General features: G+C 39.9%; 1 protein-coding gene and 1 pseudogene across 2 annotated transcripts in view; both read left to right on the top strand.

Moving 5' to 3' along the window:
• Positions 1-13,169, top strand: part of LOC306665789 (uncharacterized protein) — a gene marked incomplete at its 5' end in the record, with an annotated part of 729,076 nt that overhangs the window by 278,555 nt on the left and 437,352 nt on the right. The window lies entirely within an intron of this gene.
• On the top strand, positions 8,931-11,296 carry LOC306665104 (anaphase-promoting complex subunit 5-like; annotated as a pseudogene). The gene has a single exon. The product of its transcript is annotated as an anaphase-promoting complex subunit 5-like (transcript).

The following is a 13,169-nucleotide window of genomic DNA, read 5'->3' as shown; positions in this document are numbered from 1 at the left end:
TTTCCAAACCATGGAATATTTTCATGTAGGATGTTATTTTAAAGGGCAAGGCACTCCAATAATGACCATAGTTAAATTTTTTCACCATTCCAAAGTGGTAGTGTCTGAAGACCAGGTGTGATGTGATTTAAGGAAAACAAACAGTGCCCTTGGTACTAATCAAAGAAAAATATGACATGCTTTCCTACTTTCAAGATGATATACTTTCTTTTGTGTTGAACTCCCATAGCATGGAGAATGAAAAGAATCTAAAGAAAAGAGCAACAAAAATAAATTAAGACAAGTACTACAAGGAAGCAGGTCATGACAAGATACCCAAAGTCAGAGGCTGTTACTGTGCATGTACATATGAATTACCTTCCTTCTCCTACATTTTCCCCACAGTCCAAGTATTCTGGTTGTTTATTTTTGGAAAAAGTCTTGAGTGCAACTAGGTTGCAAGTTACTTTTTACTGTATAAATAAGATTATTCTGGCAAGCCTGTAGCAGGACTACTCGGTGTAAGAGACCAGAATATGCCACCCCCAAGTATGAGGTATTACTGGGCTGAAGGCAAACAAGAAGCAGATGCATGAAAGCTCTCTACTCTCTCTATAGTGGTCTAAATGCAGTACATAATTTTATAAAGATGAAAGGTCTACCTGGGAGACCAAAGGGCAACCACTGAAGACAAATTCAGAAACTTGTCTGAAAATGGCACCAGATGAAATGATAACAGACCTTACTCAGCAGACTTTATCCGCCAGTTAATTGCCTTCCCACAGTTGCCACTTTAAATACTCAAGGCCTTTTTCCTTGGTCTTGTCACTTCTCTCAATTGTTTTCTTCTTTGTTGAAGATGCTGTGTAAGTTGGAATTCAAAGACCCTACTGGCTTCTGCTTGTTTCCTGGGTATCACCCATGTATGTGTACAACATGTGTTAATTAATTACATTTTTTTTTCTGTTATTAATCTGTATTTTGTTAAAGGGGTCGCCTTAACTAAGTGACTGTAATATTTGAGGAAAAATTTTATGTGAACATGAAAAAAGGAAACAAAATTTATCAAATATTGATGGATTGATAAAGCATTATAGAGTCTTTGAGAAAAGGGAGATAACATTACACAGAGAAAATGTAAATCATTCTGTCAGTTGTTCTAAATCCAGGCTCAGTTACTTACCAGAAATGCTACTTTAGATGAACCCTTTCTAAACCAAACTATAAATCTGTAATGTGAAAAATTAATATTAACACTGGAGGAGCTCCTAGGATAATTTAGGTGAAATAATTACACAAAGGATCATGGAAATCTAGAAATTGTGTAAGGAAGGAGATATGGAGAAATGGGCCCTGATCAGATCCCTAAAAGATGAACCTTCCAACACTGGTACCTTTACTTCTGGATTGCAGGAAGTGAATAAGAGTTCTAAAGCCAGTTTGGTTTTCAACTTCCTTCACGTAGGAATTTATGGGAGTTGCAAATGGTTGTATTCTCAGACTCTGGGTGAAGTGCCAGCATTTGAGTTATAGAATCATGAATCTACCCAGCTTATTGCCTATACTGAAGAAGACTAAATATGAGATATTTTTAATCAGAAGATGAAGTCAGTGTTTACTTCATTGAGTGATTGAAAGGATTCAAGAAAACAATTATAAATGTCTAATGCATGAGTATTCAATAGATACTAAGTTCTAAATATTATGTTTGTTAACATTGTCATTTATCCTAATGGTCCACTCAAGCTCTGACTCTCTATAGTATTGCTAAACTGCTTCATATGCCTTCCCCATCTACCCTTTGCCCTAGGTAGAAGAACATAATCCTGATTAAAGGTTACATTCTGTGAGGACTGACTGTGGAGACACTGCATTTTTGTTCAGAGCAGCCACTGAAAATAATGACAAAAGTGATCAGTGGACTGGGGTCAAAAATCAATAGGCTCTCTGTCACTCCATTCTTCTTTTGGCTTTCAATGGAGTTCTTAGGAGATCAATCTCAGGTGTGAAATCCAATCAAAGCTCATCCCCTCAGGCCTATGCCAAGGATACCATATGAACAAATTCATAAGCAAGATAAAGTCTTCACTCAGTCTTCTGAATAGTAAGGTTACCATTCCTTCAGTGGTTATGGGAACAAGGTGCAGCCACTAGTCAGGTGGAGGCATTACAGAAAATTGTCAAATCAAGCACTGAGGGTGGATATTAGCAGGTGAGCTTGATGGAGGCCCTGGACACTTGGGCAAAACCCCAAAATGAGAGCCAGCAATTCATCTTGAAGTGGGCATTGAGGAAGCTTAAAATGTTGAGCCAATTTAAAATTGAGCAAAGTGACCACAGAGGCTGCCTTTGACAAACCTCCTTTTTTGTCTCTGCCTTATGGAAACAGGAACATCATCTCTGTTGGAAACCATTAATGCAATTGCTGCCCTGTCCCCACCCGCAGGACTTCAAAGTTCCTATAATAGGAACTTTATCTGGGCCAAACGTTCTGTGAAAATCTCCCAAAGCATCTCCCACCCTATTCCAACTTCTTATATTAATGCTTCCTTCTTGTGAGAACCAGGGACAGGTGTCCTTAATAAAGTCAAAAAACTTAAAAAGATCATTACTCTTAACCTTTACTCCCCATGTCTTTAAAGCTTCTTTTAATTGCTTAACAAAAACTTTATGCTTACTTAATTCTTGTCCCATACTTAGGCGCTACTGTACCTTCAAGAACGGCGCGGCAGGCTCCCGCGGCGATCTTTCTTGAACTGACTTTCACTTTTTTTTTTCCCTTCAGCTGAACACTTACACGCCTCTTCCCTCGCGAATTCCCCCATATCTAAAGCCACACCATTGGGCGCCAATTGTCCCGACCTGCAGGACTTCAATGGGTACCTGGAGGGGGGAGCAGGGATTGAGAGAGACAAGAGACACAGGAAATGGAGACAAGACAAAAGCCTGATCAAGTCTCGTTTATTAGGGGAATAAACACAGTTAATATAAAGTACAAAAACCAATCAGAGGAAAGCGCGCGAAGGCAAGACTAGACTCGCGCACAGAACTCGAATAAGGAAGTGTAGTTGGCCAATCATGAAGCACCACACAATCTAGTCTGATGCACCTGGTATAGTCTGACAGGTGTGTAAACAGGTAGAGGCATGCCCCGCCAGCATCCGGCAGGCGCCATCTTAGCTCAGCGTGAGGCGAGGCAGGGGGCGTGACCATGAGTCATGGTGCATGACCTTGAGGCAAGGCAGGGCGCATGACCTGCCAGCTCCGGACACTGCCCTTCCTATACTCAGGATGCATGCATGACATCTGCTAGAGATGCAGTTAGAATACAGCCTTTATATTGTAATTTGTCCCTAGATGTCACTGTCTGCCACAAGATTGGCCAGATTTAAAAGTGTGCAAGCAATATTTTTCAATTACTGTACATTCATCCTTTCACAATGTGTGACCTTTCACCAATTTGCTGCATAATCAGTCTTGATAGTGCCCACAAAGTAGGCTTCTTGATAATGCCGACAAGGTAACTTCTGTCTTTGTTGCCTAGGAATCTTGTTTGTAGCCTCAACTCACTAAACCAGCTATGCAGGTCATCAGCACACAGGGGAGAGAAGACTGAGTGGTCTCCACTAAAAGGAGGTGGGAATGAAACTAAGAAATATGATCAGGAACTGTAATGGGCCTCTGCTAGAAGAAACCATCACCAAAAAGAAGTGTCCAGCTCAGGGCTATGCTTGTACCACCAAGGGAAGTCAAGCAACCACTTTAGTACAAATTACTCTGCCAGGTATAGCTGCCCCCACTACTCCCTTTAATGTGATCTATTAATTTGTCTTACTGAAAAAACATGTTCTGAATGCTAACTACTATTCAGCACTTAGACCATATAACTTCATTTATAACACAATTATATGAAACTGAGAAAATTATCTTGATTTGATTGTGGAACTTTGTTAGAAGCTGGATTCAAATCCAGACCTGTGTATCCAAAATTCATGCTTTTGATGACACCATCCTCAACCTCAATTTCTAGAGATGGCAAAACCTTCCTTTTTCTCTCTACCCCAGTCTAAATTCTGTTCTCAGAAGCCAGGGCTGCCATAAAGAGCCCCCATAAAATGGTATAGGTAAGTGGTCCCTTTTTATAGCTATCAGGATTTATAATGATGTACAATGATTTTATTTTCTATAAACTTATATTGCTTCAAGATAATATTTCTAGGCTGTAGCTGTAGCTCAGTGTCATAGTGCTATCCTAGCATGTGTGATCCTAGCACTGGGTTTGATGCTCAGCACCACATAAAGATAGATAAATAAAACAAAGGCCTTCTGTCCATCTGCAACTACATATTATTTTTTAAAGATAAAATTGTTTCTCCCTGTTTTGACCCAGCTCTGATTTTGTTATTTCTCTGTTCAGAAATTCCCCATGGGCCCTGGTTTTCCCCAGGTTCACAGCAACTCTTGAATGTCCAAATTGAGCTATGTGCTGTCCTTCCAGGCTAATCTCTTTCCCTTGTCTCCAGCTATGGGGTTTAAACTGTGTTCTGTGGATTTCTGGAACAGCCAGGATTTTAAAGCTGGATCTTCTTTAATAATAATTTGTGTCTACACAGAATCTCACTTCAAGAATTGTTCTCTGATTTCATGAAGTTTGAAAAGTTATTCCCTAACTTGACTACATGTCAGTTCATTTGGCCCTCCCCCTACTCTACACCTGGGCCTCTGCTCCTGCTTCACCTGACTTGCCCTCCTTCCAGCACCATATTTGAAGATTCTACCCGTCCTTCAAGGCCTGGTTGAAATCTACTGCCTCTATGGAGACTCTGTAGCCTCATTCAAAATAATTCTCTCTCTCCTTTATGTACTTCCACAGCTCTTGCTTACGCTACCCTTGTAGGACTTGTCATGTAAACTTTATGTAGATGGTTATTTCTACCCATCTCATATCATTTATGATATTGTCTCCCATGTCCTAGGGATTGGAAGGCAGAGACATAATCTTCATTATGTCTGTGTGTCACCCTGGGATCAAAAAACATCTCCAAGTTATGACAATTAAGTCATCTTGCTATGAACTGACTTAATATTGATAATTTAACAGCATTTTAAGCAATGGCTTTGGTAAGTTATCTGGCTGGTAAACATCATCTTTAGTCCTTGAAAGCCAAAACCAACATGTCCATTCACACAGATTTTCTTCCTCACATAGATAAGGGAGTGCATGTTGCTTTCTTTCTTCTGCTTGAAGCATCCTTATCCAGTGGTTTATGGTATATTTGATTGCCTGTCTTGTTTTTGATAGTTATTATTGATTTGTTATCACAAGTACTCTTTGGGGTATTTTGTTCAACTGAATGTCTGAGGGTCAGACATAGTGATATATTGCTGGAATATAGACTGAACTCACTACTAGCTTTAGTTTTGTTTTCTTCAAGTTACTTAAGCACAAGAATAGTGGCTCCCATTTTTATTATATCCTCACTAGCATCTTTCATCTATATGAGCATGTGATGTGAGTTCTGAATATCAATGATTCTCCAATCTGAAAGAAAGTGTACTTTGACTTTTCTTCCTAGCCCTTATTCCTTTTTACCTGTACATGAAATTAGATGTGTGTGTGTGCATGCTTCAGGTTTCCCTCTACATTACAATTTACAGAGTAGAATCTATGGATGCATAATACTTACTATTGAGCAATAAATGCCTTTTGAATGGATACATGAATGAATAAACAAACATGGGAAAGGACATTTAATCTTAGAAATTAAAGAGAAAAACTAGCTCATGAAGGAAAAGGGAAATGGCTCATCATTCTTGGACTTCTGAATGAAATAAGTGAAGGTGGTGTATGCTTGGGGCACATTTACACATATTGACAGTCACAATTTCAGAATCTGATGGACAGAACCAAAAGATGTATGAGGAAACCTATGGAATATTCACTCTGACTGTCAAGGACATCAAAGAACTTCTAAGGAAAGCCACTCAAATAATAATGGTAATAATATTTAACATTTGTTGATCTCTTACATGGGTCAGCCACTCTACTAAGAGCTTATGCATGCTATTTCATTTATTGCTCACCCATATTCTATAAGCTTCTTTACAAAATGTTGAGTAAATTACTCAAGACTTCAAGGCAGGAAATGGCAGAGCTGGGTTGGTATAATGCCAGAGCCTATGCTCATGACCTCTACTACAAGAGCTCTCATTTATAATTATTTTTTGCCAGAAGCAGTAGTCCTGTTTTTAAGGTCATGTTTTGTGATTAAAAATTATGAAGAAAATACTTTGTTATGCAATGTACACTGTTTCCTGTACATTCATCCATAGGTATCTAATTAAAGAAAGATACAAATTTTGATACATTATGGTGCAATTGGGGTACCTCTTTTAAGGAGAAAAGTCTAAATACTTCCTTTAGTGTTTCGTTCCCATATCTACTGTTGATTGATAAATTTTAATTTAATAGAAAATATTTGATTTGTCTTGCCTAGCCAAGACATGTTTCTGGATATCAGTCTTTGGATACTATTTGCACCTGGTAGTGATACAAAGATTAAGGGTAGGAGTACCATCAAGAAAGAGGCTTAAATCTGTGAGAATACTGAAGGGGGGTAGAAATAACTTGAATTGCAAGCATTACAAGGCTTTTAGTTTGGAGAGCAATACATTCCATTTTCTGTTACTATATTTATTTTTATTAAGAGAACAACTATTTTTCAAATACTAGGCAATAGTTATGCATTGACCTGGTGGTGAACAAGACAGCTAGCTTCTCTCTCATCACTGAGCTCACAGTCCAGAGGGGGAAACAAATTTATTGAACAGGTAGTTATACTACTGTGTAACATGGGTAATGAAGACAGAAACACAGGGTGCTATGGTAACAAATGGGATTGGCAAGTTACTCAGGCCTTAGAAGCCAAGAAAGACTTTACAAAGATAGAGAATCTTAATATTTTTGAGGAAGTGTAATTTTTAAAAAATATCTTTCCATGCTATTATGCTATTAAATATCTTTAATATCATATAGCTATTAAAATGATTTTTATTGTTTGAAAGATGGCAAAAGGTTTTTAAAATGTGCTCTTGGCCATAAGGATGGGTATTCAAACATTTTAGGTTAAGAATAAGCCACAGTTGAAAGGTTGTGCTAAAAATTATTGTGGTTAAAGGATTCAAAGATACACTGTTTAGTACTATCATAGTAGGTACAGGGACAACTATGATTGGTTTTGCAGTAGAGGAGACAGGTTGCTCTCAATAGTAAATACAAGGAAAAGTGGAAATTTATATTGAAGAATCAGGGTCAGGGTCAGAGTCAGTGGACAGAAAATCAGTCAGAGGAAACATCAGAGATAAAATAAGAAGTCTGGTTAAACAGTCCTAACAGGATTCTTGCAATAAGACATCCTCTGTGGAATGGTAGAGAATGAAGAACCCTGTTAGATTATAGAAGGTTACCAAATTTGGGAAATGACTAAACTGACTTAGCAGGATTCTTGCTAAAATTGGATAATGCAGAGATAAACACAGAAGTCTGAGTTTTGGTTGTAAAGGAGCACCCAGGAGCCTGAGCTGAGTTTGGTTAAGCAGAGAATCTTTGCCATTTGTTACTAATAGATGTGCGTCCACTGGAGAAGGAATATTCTGGGTACTTTCCTTTCTCATCCAAACTGCTTCCATTTTCTGAACCCAGAAATGCCAAGTGCTAGAGAAAGGCTTCTATGCTTTGAATATTTCTCCTCTCCAAATTCATGTTGAAATTAAATTGTCATGTAACTATTGAGAGGCTTAAATCTGTGAGAATACTGAAGGGGGGTAGAAATAACTTGAATTGCAAGCATTACAAGGCTTTTAGTTTGGAGAGCAATACATTCCATTTTCTGGGAACTTTGGGAGGTGATCAAGCCATGTGGGCTCCACTGATTACAGTTTTCTGTCACTGTGACAAAATATATGAGATAAACAACTTAAAAGAAGGAAAGATTTATTTCTGTTCACAGTTTCAGACTTCAGTCCATGGTTGCTTGGTTCTACTGCTTCAGGCCTATGGCAAGGCAGGACATCGTGGCGGCAGGAGCATGTGGCATAGGAGGCTGCTCACCACATGGCAGCCATGAAGCAAAAAGTGAGAGGAAGGGGTCAAAGTACCAATATGTCCTTGATACACCCTCAGTGACCTTACTTCCTTGTACTACACACCCCTTCTCAAGTCTCCACCATTTCCCAATAGTATCACAGGCTGGAGACCAGGCTTTCAACACTCGGCTTTTGGGGGACATTTAAGACCCTAGCCATAAAGATATAAAAGTGCAAGCACAGGGCTACTCTTGCACTGGCTTTTTCTATAGCTCTAGCTAGGGCTCTCTCTTGTCTTCTACCACGTGATGGCACAGCAGAAACTCCCTTAGCAGATGTGGTGCCTTCATATTGGACTCCCCAGCTTCCAGAACTGTGAGCCAACAAATTTCTGTTCATTATCAATTTTCCCCCAGTCTGTGGTATTCCCTGCTAGCAGCCTCAAACAGACAAAGGCATAAAGGCATTTATTGTGTTTCTAAATTGTACCACAATTACCCCAAGTAGCCTGATAATTTTTCATTTAGAGACCCTGCATGGTACATTTTCTTCTGATTTATGTGTCTTTTCCTCACACCTCACAGCAACTGGAGTTATCTGAGAGGGTGCCACTGTACCAACTTTTCCATTCTTGGATGCGATTTCAGAACAGAGCTCTATCAGAAAGAGCAGCAGGATTCTATTAGAACATCTCTTTTTTAATACAGAAACAAAGTTCCTTCACAACCAGATCTTCCAGTTCACAACTTTTGAGAATTTCAGTAAATTACAACTACTTACAATTACAAATATTTCAGTAATATTATAACCATATAGTTGAAATTTCTTAACACAAAGGTATAATTTAAAACCTATTTTTAGGCACGTGGTGGGTCTCTGAGACTTAGTCTCAGAGGGCCGCCATGGCCAACGTCCACGAGAGCCTCTATTTCAATCCAATGATGACCAATGGAGTGGTGCACGCCAACGTGTTCGGCATCAAGGACTGGGTGATGCCATATAAGATCGCGGTGCTGGTGCTTCTGAACGAGATGGGCGGCACGGGTGAGGGCGCCGTCAGCCTCCTGGAGCTGCGGAAGCTCAACCAGCTGCTCCTGCCACTGCTGCAGGGCCCAGACATTACACTGTCAAAACTATACAAGTTAATTGAAGAATCTTGTCCTCAACTGGCAAATTCAGTACAGATCAGAATCAAACTGATAGCTGAAGGCGAATTGAAGGATATGGAACAGTTTTTTGATGACCTTTTAGATTCTTTTTCTGGAACTGAACCAGAGGTTCACAAAACAAGTGTAGTAGGTTTATTTCTGCATCACATGATCTTGGCCTACAGTAAACTTTCTTTCAGTCAAGTGTTTAAACTGTACACTGCCCTTCAACAGTACTTCCAAAATGGTGAGAAAAAGACAGTGGAGGATACTGATATGGAACTGACGAGTAGAGAGGAAGGAGAAAGAAAAATGGAAAAGAAGAACTTGATGTGTCTGTGAGAGAAGAAGAGATATCTTGCAGTGAGTGGGCCTCTGTCTCAAAAACAAGCAGAATTTTTTCTTTTTCAGCAGGCTTCTTTGTTAAAGAATGATGAGACTAAAGCCCTCACTCCAGCTTCCTTGCAGAAAGAATTAAACAACTTGTTGAAATTTAATCCTGATTTTGCTGAAGCACATTACCTCAGCTACTTGAACAACCTCCGTGTTCAGGATGTTTTCAGCTCAACACACAGCCTCCTTCATTATTTTGACCACCTGATTCTCACTGGAGCTGAAAGTAAGAGTAATGGGGAAGAGGGCTATGGCCGGAGCTTGAGATATGCTGCTCTGAACCTGGCTGCCCTGCACTGCCGCTTCGGTCACTATCAACAGGCAGAGCTCACCCTGCAGGAGGCAATTAGGATTGCCCAGGAGTCCAACAATCATGTGTGTCTCCAGCACTATTTGAGCTGGCTTTATGTACTGGGGCAGAAGAGATCTGATAGCTATGTTCTGCTGGAGCATTCTGTGAAGAAAGCAGTACATTTTGGTTTACCGAGAGCTTTTTCTGGGAAGACGGCCAACAAACTGATGGATGCCCTAACGGACTCTGACCTGCACTAGAAACACAGCCTGTCGGAGCTCATCGATATCAGCATCGCCCAGAAAACGGCCATCTGGAGACTCTATGGCCGCAGCACTATGGCGCTGCAGCAAGCCCAGATGTTGCTGAGCATGAACAGCCTGGAGTCAGTGAATTCAGGAGTGCAGCAGAACAACACGGAGTCCTTTGCTGTAGTGCTCTGCCACCTCACAGAGCTGCATGCAGAGCAGGGCTGTTTTGCCGCAGCTGCTGAAGTGTTAAAGCACCTGAAGGAACGATTTCCACCTAATACACAGCATGCCCAGTTATGGATGCTATGTGATCAAAAAATACAATTTGACAGAGCAATGAATGATGGCAAATATCATTTGGCTGATTCACTTGTCACAGGAATCACAGCTCTTAATGACATAGAAGGTGTATATAGAAAAGCAGTTGTACTACAAGCTCAGAATCAAATGTCAGAGGCACACAAACTTTTACAAAAATTGTTGACATACTGTCAGAAATTGAAGAATACAGAAATGGTGATCAGTGTCCTGCTGTCGGTGGCAGAGCTGTACTGGCGATCCTCCTCCCCTACCATTGCGATGCCTGTGCTTCTTCAGCTCTGGCCCTTTCCAAGGAGTATTGGTTGCAGTACTTGGCCTCCGAAACTGTGCTGAACTTGGCTTTTGCCCAGCTCATCCTTGGAATCCCAGAACAGGCCTTAACTCTCCTCCACATGGCCATTGAGCCCATCCTGGCTGATGGTGCTATTTTGGACAAGGGCCATGCCATGTTCTTAGTGGCGAAGTGCCGGGTGGCTTGAGCAGCTTCCTATGATCCACCGAAAAAAGCGGAAGCTCTGGAGGCCACCATCGAGAACCTCAATGAGGCCAAGAACTATTTTGCAAAGGTGGACTGCAAAGAGCGAATTAGGGACATTGTTTACTTCCAGGCCAGACTGTACCACACTCTGGGGAAGACGCAGGAGAGGAACCAGTGTGCAATGCTCTTCCGACAGCTGCATCAAGAGCTGCCCTCCCATGGGGTGCCTTTGATAAACCATCTCTAGAGAGGACATCCCTGCTGGCCAGAATTTAAGATGGACTTTGCTCCACCCTCCATGTCAATGTGCATCCATGACACCCTGTCTTGTTAATAAACTATGTTCTGATTTAAAAAAAAAATAAAAGTAAAACCTATTTTTAAAACTGTATAATGGATTTATTTCTATCACATAGATCCAGCTTTCTTTGTGTTGAGATGTCACCTAGTGGATTGTATTACATCCAGAAAGTAAAACTGTGATCTTCCTTGAGTTAAAATTTAGCATTTTCATCCTATATTTTGAGTTCCAAATAACAAATCTCTTTTGCTGTTTCTAAATTTAAATGGTTACAACATTTATTCAGCATACATTCAATGTGAAAGAAATCAAAGTTTGAAATTTACTTTAAATATTAAGAGAAAATTTAAAGGAGGGTATCAGAAAATATCTACATCAAAAGTAGATATGAGTTATTATTGTAGTGAAAAGAGAAGCTGATAAAAAAAATAAAAGTAGATGACACAATGGGGGGTGGGAGGGGGAATAATGGAGGAAGGAAGGACTGTATAGAGGGACTGTATAGAGGGAGGGGTGAGGGGGAAGGGAAAAATAACAGAATGAATCAAACCTCATTACCCTATGTGAATGTATGATTACACCAATGGTATGCTGTTATTCCATGTACAAACAGAAACATCATGTATCCCATTTGTTTACAATAAAAATAAATTTTAAAAAATAAATAAAAGTAGCTTATTTTATCTAAGGTGATTAAGATTTGTAGCAAACAAAAAAGTAGACTCTAGAATTCCAAGGAAATGACAGTTTTAAAGATCCACTCTGCTTCACAACCCCTATTTTTTGTCAGCTTTTTCAATGCTATGAATTAAAGACCCTACCAGAACACTTACAGAGGAAAAATTTATTTGTTGGCTCACAGTTTCAGAGGTCTCAATCTGTGGACAGCAGACTCCATTTCTCAGGGCTCAAGGCAAGGTTGAACATTATGGTAGAAGAGTGTGGCAGACAGAAGTGGCACACATGATGACTAGAAAGCAGAGGCCACTTGCCAGATAGAAAATTTATACCACAAGCTATGTGCCCAGGGACCCACCTACTGCAGCTACAATCTACTACTCAATTAATTCCCATTAGGGAATTAATTCATTGAATAGATTGAGACTCTCATAACTCAATAATTTCTCCTCTAAACCTTCTTGCATTGTCTCACATGTAAGATTTTTGGGGCTACCTAACATCCAAACATAATAACCCCTTACAGAGTTGGGCATTTTAAATGAGCCTCTAGGTTCAATGAAGGCTGATATTCAAGGACTGTTTATTGACTATCATGAGCTGAGCAAGCTGGGGATTGAGAAGCATTAAAGAGAAAAACTGAAGAGGGCACCTGCCCTGAGCAAGCAGGGAGATACTACAGCAGAACTCTCTGGATTTTGCCACTTAATTGAACACTTAGCATTATGTCATTCTTTTACTTAGGTTTTATTTGGTGCAATCCTAACAGAATTGATCATTTCATTACTAAAAGTCGAAGAGAATTCTACTGAGGTGATTGGAGCTAATGAATTTCCAGAACTCCAGAACTAACAGGAGAGCTCTATCATCTTTATTAATAAACATGGTGAAGTAGTTTCATCTTTCAAGGAAATCTTACCAGCTTGTTATCATGTAGGTGTGGGAAAATTCTTTATACTAAAATAAGAATGACATGAGAAATGGTCATTCCATGGACTGCTTGAATTATTTCCCACAAGGCCCAGATGCAAATCAGTAAAAAAAGGCCTTAGGCTCAAAAAAGGGAACAATCACCCAGAAATTGAAAAATCAGTGTCACACTAATTTATAAAATGCCCCAGAAAAAACAAGCACAGTGGTTCACCCCTATAATCCCAGCTACTTGGCAGGCTGAGACAGGAAGATCCCAAGTTCAAAGTCAGTCTGGGCAACTTAGCAAGATGGTGTCTCAACATAAAGTATA

This window comes from Sciurus vulgaris (genome assembly GCF_902686455.1).
Source record: "Sciurus vulgaris genome assembly, chromosome: 7".
Taxonomy (NCBI): Eukaryota; Metazoa; Chordata; class Mammalia; order Rodentia; family Sciuridae; genus Sciurus; species Sciurus vulgaris.
The sequence above is the reverse complement of the archived record's forward strand: the minus strand, read 5'-3'. Positions and strand labels throughout refer to the sequence as shown.